Here is an 11,489-nt window from a genome sequence, read left to right as displayed (position 1 = left end):
GCACTCTTAACTTGTTCTGGCTGAGATCATCTAACTTGTTGCAAACTATCGATTGAACCTGACTTTATAGAATTAAGACTCCCTTAACTGTGTACATCTGCACTTAAAACCTTTATACTTGTTTTACAAACAACACATCTCAGCTATTTGGCAGTCTGATAGTTGTCTATAGGTATCTTGAAGGCCAATACCCTACAATTGGAATAATCTAACAGTGGATGAATGTTTTAACTGATAACCGGTTTTACAGAGGGTACCAGTCTCTGAGATGGTCTACTGAGACCAGCCAAAACCTGATTGGCAAAGACGGTCCAAGGAATTAGAGCTTATTTATTATCCCAGAACATAAGGATTATTAAGCATCAACAAATACTAATTCTTAAGCATGAACTTTGATTTAAACTTTGTGAATGGAAAGCATTCACAGCAGTTTATCTTGGGTTAACTGAGGAAAAATTTGTTTTCAGCTCAGTCTGACTGACTCAACCATCCGACTTAATTTGAATTCCTAAGCTGTTTTTAAACCTATTTCTGATATATAGATTTACTTTTAAACCTAACTTAATCCTATCTTTGTGATTGTGTTTGCTCATTACCAGTATATTATGATCGTCCAGGGTTGATACTATGGGACAAAATGATCACTCCTTATTGAAATCATACTGGCAAATGCTCAATGGGGCATGGTGAGGGCTTCAGGATTACGCAATTCATTCAACAAATAATTAGATTTATGGAAAGGTGTGCAAAATTAGAACAGTGAAGAATTTATGTTGCATTCAGATGACAAAATGGTAATAAATAATCAGAAGAAAGAAAGCCATTGGTTGCTAAATGGCTGCTGATTAAAAATTGAGTTCTGGCTCAAAACAGAATAACAGATTATAATTAGTTTTTCCAAGAATTTCACTGAAGGAGCTGTAGTAGCAGCTTCAGCAAAGCATCACTGAAGGATGCATATTGGAGGAGATAACATCAAATGGTTGAATGCTGATTAAAATGTAAAGTTCAGTATATAATATATTTCATATTCCGCAGCATTCCTCAGGATCAAAAATCTTCCTGCAGCTGTGGGCTTGGTTTTAACTCCTAGGCTGGACTGTGGTGAGGCGAATGGCATGCCAGTCCAGCAGGGGTGGCAACAGGCAGGTTCAGGTGATTTTAACAGCCAGGTCACATGATATGCCATGTTAACCAAGACAACCAAAAGGTTGTTGAAGAAGCAACTGCCTGGTTATTAAAATCGTGTGTTACGTTGAGGCCACCACCATACCACAGGGGTATGATCCCCGGCATAAGGCAAGTGCTCCATTAATTTAAATGGTTTGCAACTTGTGTCGCTTGGGTAGGTTTTCAATCTGCTGCCTGTGCATAAAAATGACATTGTGGATTGGCAGTTTGCTAGTGATTTCAATGGAAACAAAGTTGAGCAGTTTTTTTAATGGGCATCTGATCCACAACACCAGTTCTGCCCAAGTGGTCAGTTGAATATCTAGCCCACTGCTGATAATTTAAGATCTTAATTTTTCCCTAATTCTAACAACCATGCTCTGCAGACTGTGCAGCTTATTTTCTGGAGATGAATAGATGATTAACAAACCTGTGGAATAGGAGATGTTGACAAAGTTCCATGGTTTCGCTCTAGCTTTTTTTTGTGCAGTTGTAATGCAGATGACAATGCAAGATTATAGCAATATGAATTTACTGTTACACTGTCTGCTGCAGTGGAGAATGTTGTTATTGTACACCTCAGTTCATTATTTCTGACAAATGAAGGGACTGCAACTGCAACTGCAACATTCTGCTTTTCCTCTTGTGGGCTCTATTTACATAAAGGCATCAATAAAGGCTGTCAATGCCATTTTTGTTGCTAACTTGCCTCCACTCTGTCCCAATTCAGGATGGGAAAAGCTGACCCCACCAGTTTCAGTGAGCATGAAAATGAAAGAACAGATTTTCCAATTGAATTTCCCTGAATTTCAGGCTTAAATAAAACAAATTTAATCAGGAAATTCCCACATTTGGTTATGTCCAATATTTGCACTGTAATTTTTCAGGCAGACGGAAGGCACTTGGTCAGGTTATGGGGAGGTGCATGCAAATGAGGTCAAAATAACATCTATACATTTTCCACATAATTTTCCATCACTTCCACCTGATTATTTATGCAAATTGAATGTCCAGGATTGCAGTGTGCTGAACAGTAGACATAAGTGAGATTATAGGACCCAGTACGAATAGGCAGTTAATAAGTTCAAACTCATTGATAACCCCGGCAGATGGAAGTGTATGTACTTGTATTTGTCAGTAAAAGCAGTAATCTGTGAAAGCTGTGATTTACAAGGGAAGCTGTAATATGCTCATCCCAGACCTGCTGTCAAATTCATTCCCTGTTGGATGTGGCATTAAGGTGACACTGTCATGAACTTTCATGCTCAGTGATAACTTCAGGCTTATACTGGGGACATCAGCAACTTCAGCTAATCAAATCAAAAGCCTACCTGCCTCTCTTCTGACACCCCACTTTAGATGTTAATAAGTATTTATTTTCACAGGCTGTGTTTACCTTCAAGTTGACACATAAACTGAATCACAGTATCAACAGGGATTGGGTGAAAACATTGAGCTTTAATTTCAAGCTGTAGGCAAGACAAAATGGCTGTGCCCACATGGGAACCAGGCTCCCACCCACCAGAGGGTGATAACATAGAATGGTGTGATCTCACTCTCTTTCTCTTTCTCTGTACATCAAATTTCCTTCTTGTATTAACTAACAACGCCAAAAACAGCCAAGCTGAAAACAGCTTCTTCACGTCAAAATGAAATCTCAAGTGAGCATAGGTGTCCAAAGAATGCAATATCATAAATGTTAAAAACAAAAATTTCTTTGCAAAAAGCAATCCAAAAACAAACACAGGAATCACAACAAATGGGATGCATACCGGGCATGCAAACATATTTCACAGGGGTGGACTATCGTCCAGCCACTGGGGTTTAATCTGCCATGAGTCACATACAAAGTGGATGCGATGCCATGTTCTTAACAGCACCGTCTGTGACAACCCAGACTTGATTGTTTGCACGGGAAAGGGTAATGGGTTTAGCACAGATTATGCCAGTGGAGGCTTGTGCAGCAGTCATTTGTCCACTTGATCCTTTCATTGGACTGGTGCCTGGCAGTAACAGCATCCAAGGGGGTTGTGTACGTAGCACACTGAGGAAGGACTTTCAAAAGCAACTTGTAAGCTGTGATGAAACATCTTATGCCAGAAACCTTCACTAGTGAAGAACAGGTAGAGAGGCTGGCCACGCAGTGTGGGCTAGCTTGGGACCAAATCCATCCCAGAATAGGGCAGTCTTAGGGCAGATGTCAGTTTTAGGGAGAGATAGGTGCAGATAACAAGAAATGATGGGTTTAGGTACTCCACAGTGACAGCACATGTAGTACATGTTGCCAGTTGTGAAGAACTGTCCTCAGGACTGTCACCACTACAGTAGCGGTCGGGGCATGTCAATTCCTCAAGTGCAGTTTCAGATCAAAGCATGTCCATGGCGGAGAAAGTGCACACATGAACACATTTGTAGGGTGTGACCACTCCACAGTACTTCATGGAAGATCATGCTAATGGAATAAGGTGAAAGGCGTTGGTCAGATCTGTTGCAGTGATATGTTTCCACTGGGCAATCTTGTCTAAGGTTGAGTCAACATCTGACATGAGTGAAGGTTGCAGCTTATGTTAGCATCCAATATCGGCGAAAGCTGTAACAATTAAATTTAAAACCCCATTCGGCTTCTTCACAAAAAATGATGGATTAAGGTACTCCACAGTGATCCCCATATCTCCAGGTCGAAAAAAGACTCTGAGGCCTACGAGGTCATCAAGTTTTTGTTGTAACTCAACAAGTTTATCTCTGGCGTACTGGGGAAGGTGACCTTTCTGTTGTGGCTGTCATACAGGTCACAAGTTGACGTTAGCCACGAAGGGCCTGGCCTTGCCATTGTAACCTGGGAATACTCGATCGAAGATGTCATCATATGCCTAAAGGAGTATTTGGAACTGAGTGCATGTGCGTTGAGGCAGGGTGTGATCCAGATCCACAAGAACAGGCTCTGAAAGCAGCTGATGATGCTTATGCTTGTGTTGCTTGGTAAGTGGCTGTGTCACGTCATCCTGAGAAGGCTGAGATTCTTGGTTGCTGGGGGCGAAGATAGGCTGTATCCAAGTGGTTGTATCCGAGTGGCTGTATCTGAGCGAAATGTTCATTACAAGACAGAGCTTGTAGTTCACAGGAGAGGTTCGTGGTAAGAATCTCGTCAGCAACATTAGTCAAAATATGTGGTGGAGACCAGGTGTTAGGTGGCTTAGTACACTTAGATTCTGAGGGAAGAAAGGATGGTGCAACTGCAAATGTCATGAGGTCTGCAAGACATCCAGTAGTGCCATCGTGATTAAATCCCTTGGTCAGATTGTTGTTGACTTTGAGGGAACATGAAGCACATGAGCTCATCTCATTCTGCATGGGCTGGAAGAAGCATGAGATCGAGAATCATAGGTAGTGGCATCACCAACTGGCACTAGCACTGGCTGAATTGACACACACAACATTGGTTTCCATGAGTGGAGTGCCTTCATGCACCTGACATTAAAGTTCCCCTTGGCCAGGCCTCCAAAGGCAAGGTTGTGATGGTCTCTCGACAGTTCACCAACCACATGTAAAGACGATGAAGAATCAGTCTGATGAGCAGATTGGAGATGAACCTTTGATTGGAACACCGAGTTTCATAGCTGTGGAAACAAAGAGTATGTTGCCAGTGGCTCCATTGTCAATGGTCAATCAAATAGCATGATGTTCGAAGAGTGTGCCTAATTATGATGCCTGAATAATCTGTACATGGAGCGCAGTTGATTCCAATGAGATGTCAGCAGGTTCCTCATCCTCTTCAGTGAAACAAGCATCTGCATTGATATAATCATCATCCAGGATAGCAGCTATAATATGAGATTTAGACATAGATTTGCAGTTTTTATCTGGCAGAAAATTGCCCTTGCTGAGTAAATGTTTATCTGGTTGGCCCGCTTGCTTACATAATGGGCATGACACATGTCATGTGCATGAAGGAAGGGCGGTATGGAGTCTGATCTTGTTAGATGAGGACAAAACTGTCTCGCGCCCCTGGAAGGAGAAAGGGGCAGCACAGAGAGGCATTTGGCATCAGCAGATGCCTGAATCTCACCTAACAGCGAATCCAAAGCTTGGGAGATCTCTGGCTTGACAAATGTCAGGGTGTGCGACCTGAACTTGGTGTCATACCTCTGCTTCACTAGACATGGTAGGCTAGAGTGAATGAGGTGTAGCCAACGTAGGACTACTATGTCCTCCAGTGAGGGTGACTTCTCTTCATCCTCATCAAGAAGTAGACATAATGACTTAGCCCACCCTTCAGCAAGAGATTTTCCTCAAAGAAGGCCATTAGCCATTGATACAGGTCCTCATGCCTTACAGCTGCGTGAAATCAGTCAGGTCTAAGAGGTGGGAACCCATGGCCTGGAGACCATAATGCAAGCATCGTCGATGCCTTAACTTTACAGTTGCATGATAAAACGGGCAGTAATTCACTATCTGCCCCAGCACCAGGTCCAATTAGTTCATAATCTATTGAGCAGTGAGTCCCATTACTTTTTGTATCTCTGAATCCACAAAGAGAGTTAGTCTTGATTCTCTTCTTCCAGGTGAAACTGTCAGTGAGGAAGGGTGCAAAATTAGGATCAAGTTTCAAAGTGCAGATTAGGTTATGATGCCAATGATCAGATAAATTGATTGTTTCAATCTTCCCTAAGCACTAGCACTTTGATGTGTGGTGCCATATAGTTTCTGCTGTATGCAGGTACGGCAGGTAATAAGGAAGGCAAATGGAATTTTGGTATTTATTGCTAAAGGAATAGAGTATAAAAATAGGGAAGTGTTGTTGCAACTGTACAAGGCATTGGTGAGACCGCACCTGGAGTACTGTGCACAGTTTTGGTCCCCTTACGAGGAAGGATGTAGTTGCATTGGAGGCAGTTCAGAGGAGGTTCACTAGATTGATTCCAGAGATGCAGGGCTTGTCTTATGAGGAGAGATTGAGCAGTTTAGGCCTATACTCGCTAGAGTTTAGAAGGATGAGAGGAGATCTAATTGAGGTATATAAGATGCTAAATGGGATAAACAAAGTAGACACGGAGCGGATGTTTCCCTTTGTGGGGCATTCTAGAACGAGAGGCCATAGTTTTAGGCTAAGGGGTGGTAGATTTAAATCAGAGATGAGGAGGAATTACTTTTCTCAAAGGGTCGTGAATCTATGGAATTCATTACCTCAAGTGCAGTGGATGCCCGGACGCTGAATAAATTTAAGGAGGAGATAGACAGATTTTTAATCAGTAACGGGTTGAAAGGTTATGGGGAGAGGGCGGGAAATTGGAGTTGAGGCCGAAATGAGATCAGCCATGATCGTATTGAATGGTGGGGCAGGCTCGAGGGGCTGAATTGCTTACTCCTGCTCCTATTTCTTATGTTCCTTATGCTGTCATACTGTGGACAATATCTGTGAGTATGTGCCAAATAAACTTGCCAATTTCCTTTGTTGAGAGGCATGAAAATGTTGCAATGCTGCTGCCACACCAGTGTTTACCTTCAAGTTGTCACATAAACTGAATCATAGTATCAACAGCGAATGGGTCAAAATGTCGAGCTTTAATATAACCACAAAATCAAATAGTACAATCAGCAATAATGGCCACGCCCAGATGAACCGGGCTCCCAGCCACCAGAGGGCAATAACGTATAATGGCGGAGAGTCAATAATTTCTGGAATAGATCATCAAAATATATGGTCAGTATAGTTTCATTGCAATCCTTCAAACGGAAGCTGGAACATGTTTCTGAGAATTGATGACATCAGAAGATAGGTGTGAGTTCTCTGTAATCATTGATCTGAATTACTGCAGTTTCTGGGACCTTGCTTGCCTTTGGTGATTGGAGGGGAATTGCCCAGAATGCCCTAACTTTTCCCAAGCCCCTTTGCTTCTCCCAGGGGCTTCATCTGCCCACTGTCTGTTTTGCACCAGATGTTAAATTCAGCCCCGATGATATTTGAAGAACAGAAAATTAAACTTGACATTTGCAACTCTCAAGTTCACATGAAGAAGCATTCCCTGAGGGGTGGATAAGTGTCATTTCATTTTTGTAAATCTTCTGCTCACTATTTATCAGAGGCACTGAAGCCACATTTTAGCTCTAACTTAGGTACCACTTTAATACACAGTAACTGGATTTTGTTATTCTCTGGAGCTGATAGCATTCACAAGGTGAAGAGATCACTTCAACATAGTATTATCTAAGCATATGTGTAACATCAAAACAATTATAGTACTGAAAGCAAGATGCTTCCAGCATGGAACCTGATTGATTTTGTTCACCTCCTTAGTTACATGTTAATGAGACATTTGGGTAAAATGTTTTTCTCCGTTTTTGTGTATAGCCATGTTACCGATTGTGAAGCACATACAATAAAAAATAATGAAATTCTCTATGCAACTTCCGCCTCCATTAATATGCAGGACTTCTTGTAGGGTGAAATTTTACTGAGATACTGCACCACAGAGGGGGGCTTCACATGCTCCAGCTTATTATAGGCCGTCCTTAAACAACATTCTGAAAACTTGCTCAAAACACTCCACACACTTGTTAGAGTCTCAGAAAATTTCACCTTTGGTAGAGTGAGGAAGTATAGGCTGGAACGCAGACCTGGGGCTGTTTCACTGGGGAGGGGGAGTGTGGAGGGGGCACCCCACTACCTTTCCACCCACCATCGATTTTATTTAGATGAACAATTAAAGGTCAATTAGGCTTGTTATCAAATCAATTGACCATGATAATATGTGGCCCATGCCAGAATACATGTCATGGGCAGCAGGGCGGGAGCGGGAAGCCAGATTTTTTACATGAAATGTTTAAAGGGCGGGAAGGAAGAGGAGGGTCGCTCTTCGAGGACTGCCCTTTGCTGCTCATGGGGGCGGCCCCCCTTAGTCTGAACCTCCCCTTCCTTCCTACACACTCCCTCCCTCCCTTAAAGCCACCCCCGGCACCCCGCTGCCCCTCTCCCTAACACACCCACACCATCCCGGCCCAAGACTTGGACTTACCTGCTCTGGGGACCCTCAGCCTTGGGCTCCCCTCTTCAGGAGCAGTCCTGGCAGCTGCCGCTGACACCTTCCTGGTGCTGCTGGGACTGATGGAGTTGTTGGCCAATAGAAGGTTTCCATGCCGACATGGTTATCCCCCGTTACTGTCTTGTTCATTGCTGGACTTAAAGACACAAGTGCCGTGGATGAATAAAGCCCACTGTTTAAGCTGTAGTCAATGTGTCTAATTGAATTGGTCATGCTTCAGCTTGTTATAATAAACAGTAAAGCCACCCTAGCTCCCAGAGGTTCCTTAATATACAGGAACAACATGGGGAATAAAATTACAGGGTCATGGGGAAAGAGCAGGGGAGTAGGATTAATTAGATAGTTCTATCAGAGGAGTGGCTCAAGCATGATGGGCCAACTGACTTCCTTCTTTGCTGTATCATTCTAAGACTCTATATTAGGGTGAAAATTTCAAGGCACCAGGAGCAACAATGTGTGACTATTTAAATGTCAACTTTAAAGTTCTAATTTTCGGGTTGCCGATCATCCTAAGGGATAGTCTTCATAAGACGACAACCACAATGCTGGACTGTATTGGGTTGAAGCATTGTTCCTGGGGCCAGCAGTGATGTGCTTATAGCATTTGAAATGCAGATTTAATGCTGTTGTTGTTTCATGCAAATTACAATACTTAGAATCTTCCACACCCTATGACATTGCTATACTGAAAATGCAGCAACAAAGACAGTTCAATCGAATCCCTTCAATCAGAATATTTTGATTCCTTTTTTACCCAGAAGTTGCAAAGGGCCTTTTTCCTACAACAGCTACTGCTGTCAAATATTCCTGCGATACTATAGAAACAGTCTAAGGGTGGAATTTTCTGGTTCCGCCAGTGGCAGAAATTGTGGCGGGTGGGAGCGGAAAATTTGGAGTGAGACCAAAAGTCGAAAACACGCTGGTGGGAAAACAAGTTGCAATCTTCTCCTCAGCGTTTTCATGATGGGTTCATGGTGGGTTCATGGCGGGTTCATGCCTTTGTCTCTGGTGAGCATCGAGATCGTAATTTACATGTCACGAATGCTCTTTAACGGGGCTACAGACCAGGATCTTCCACCCCCTGTGAAATCGTCTGCCCCACCAACGGAAAATCAGACCGTTCCGCTTTCCGATCTGCAAATGTGGCGTGCGCCCGGTGGGAGAGCTCTCTTTCAATTGTCTGCCACTAGATGCTGCCTTCATCATTCGCGCTTTTCTTCTCCTGGGCACTGGCAGTATATCGCGCCGCAGATGGCATGCACATGAAGGAAAGGGGGGGGTTCAGGAGGTGAGACCCAAGGGTGGGGTGGGGGGTGGTGGTCGGGCGCAGGGCAACTCTGCAAGGGCTGGGTGTCCGGGTAAGGGCAATTCTGCAGAAGAGGTGACTGGTAAGGGCAACCCTGCAAAGGTCGGGGGGAGTTCCGGATGCCTTTTAAATATGGCGCCTGGACATGATGGCGGGGCGACCCACTTCCTGCCCGACCCGCCACGAGATTTGCCATCAACCTCACGGCTACATAATTAATTAGGTGAACATCATGCAATTTAGTGGGTTTACCGGCTACACTCTGCGGCAGGAATCCCTCCGACTTCCGGCCCCCGCCACAGGAATTAGCCCTGGAGTGGAAAACTCCACCCTTAGTTTCTGCAAAAGTACTAGTAGCTGAAAAATTATGGTGCAATGTGAAGTAAATTGTAAATAGTGTTTTCCATAGAAAACAAAATTAACTTTTAACTATTGTGTGTCATGGAGTTGTCATTCATAAAAACCTTTCTTGGAAATTTTGACTCCCAGTGAGACAAGCAGCTGACAACTTTGGAGCAGCAGTAGGGGACCTAGGCTTTTTTACTGGCCAAGCTTTATTTCCATTCCACAAGCAAACTGCACACCCTCTTTTTTTATTAATTAATTCTCAGACTATTGGCATTGACAACAAAGCAGACATTTATAGCCCATCCCTAGTTGCTCTTGAGAAGGCGGCTGTGGACCTTCCTTCATCGTTGCAGTCTGTAAAGGTATATTCCTTCAATTCTGTTAGGTAGGGGATTACAAAATTTTGAACCAGAGATAATGAAGGGATGTCAATATATGTTCAAGTCAGATGTTGTATGAGTTGAAGGCGAAACTTGGAGGTGTCACTGTCTGCATGCATCATCTGCCCTTGTCCTTCTAGGTGGTGTAAGTTGTGGATTTGCAAGGTCTCCTGAAGAAGCCTGTAGTTGCTGCAGTGCACTCTGTATGCTGGTGGTAGATTGACTGGATACTTGAGCCAATGGATGGTCTGCTGATCAAGTGAGTTGCTTTGTTCTGGATAATGCTGAGATTCTTGAATGTCGCTGGAGCTACACCTATCCTGGCAAGTGATGAGTATTCCATCACACTCCTGATTTGTGCCTTGTAGGCAACAGAGAGGAACAAAAACAGAAAATGCTGGAAAAACTCAGCAGGTCTGACAGCATCTGTGGAGAGAGAAATAGAGTTAACGTTTCAAGTCCATATGACCCTTCTTCAGAGTTGAAGAGAAGCAGAAATGTGATGAAATTTATACTGTTTAAGGGGAGGTGGATCAGGTGAATCTGGATAGAAGGCCAGAGATAGGTAGGGGTAACAAGAGATTGACAAAGATGTCATGAACAAAAGGACAAAGGGAGTGTTAACAGTAGTGGCGAGGGCTAAAAAAGCTGCTGATCGTGGCATTAAGGTAAGAAAGCAAAATGTGATAATAGCAGGACAAGGGTAAGCACTCTGGAAAGAACAACATGAACAAGTAACAGGTGGCCCTTGTTGGGGTGGGGTGGGGGAGGGGCAGTGGTGGGGAAGAAAGGGATCAAAAATGGGATAAGAAGGGGTGATAAAAAAGGGGGATAAAACAATTAATAAATGAATGAAAATAGAAATGAATAAAAATAAAAATAAGTGGATAAAAAATAAAAATTAATTTTGAAAAAAGGGATAAAGAAGGGGTGTAGAAAGAGGAGAGAGTTCATGGTCTGAAGTTGTTGAACTCAGTGTTAAGTCTGGAAGGCTATAAAGTGCCTAATCGGAAGATGAGGTGCTCTTCCTCTAGTTTACGTTGGGCTTCACTGAAACATTGCAGCAAGCCAAGGATGGACATGTGGGCATGAGCGCAGGACGGGGTGTTGAAATGGCAAGCGACAGGGAGGTCTGGGTAATGTTTGCAGACAGACCGAAGGTGTTCCACAAAGCAGTCACCCAGTCTGCTTTTGGTCTCCCCAATGTAGAGGAGACCGCATTGGGAGCAGCGAATGCAGTAGACC

At 43.5% G+C, this 11,489-nt stretch overlaps 1 long non-coding RNA gene across 1 annotated transcript; it reads right to left on the bottom strand.

The window, feature by feature from the left end:
- Window positions 1-2,520: 2,520 nt before the first annotated feature.
- On the bottom strand, window positions 2,521-8,666 carry LOC144694205 (uncharacterized). The gene is made up of 3 exons (XR_013579678.1): window positions 8,184-8,666; window positions 6,671-6,846; window positions 2,521-4,787 (listed from the first exon to the last, which is right to left on the bottom strand). It is a non-coding gene; the product is annotated as an uncharacterized LOC144694205 (long non-coding RNA).
- Window positions 8,667-11,489: the final 2,823 nt, after the last annotated feature.

Source organism: Cetorhinus maximus, chromosome 19, assembly GCF_964194155.1.
Source record: "Cetorhinus maximus chromosome 19, sCetMax3.hap1.1, whole genome shotgun sequence".
Lineage (NCBI taxonomy): Eukaryota > Metazoa > Chordata > Chondrichthyes > Lamniformes > Cetorhinidae > Cetorhinus > Cetorhinus maximus.
Note: the sequence above shows the minus strand (reverse complement) of the source record. Positions and strands in the feature narration are given on the sequence as shown.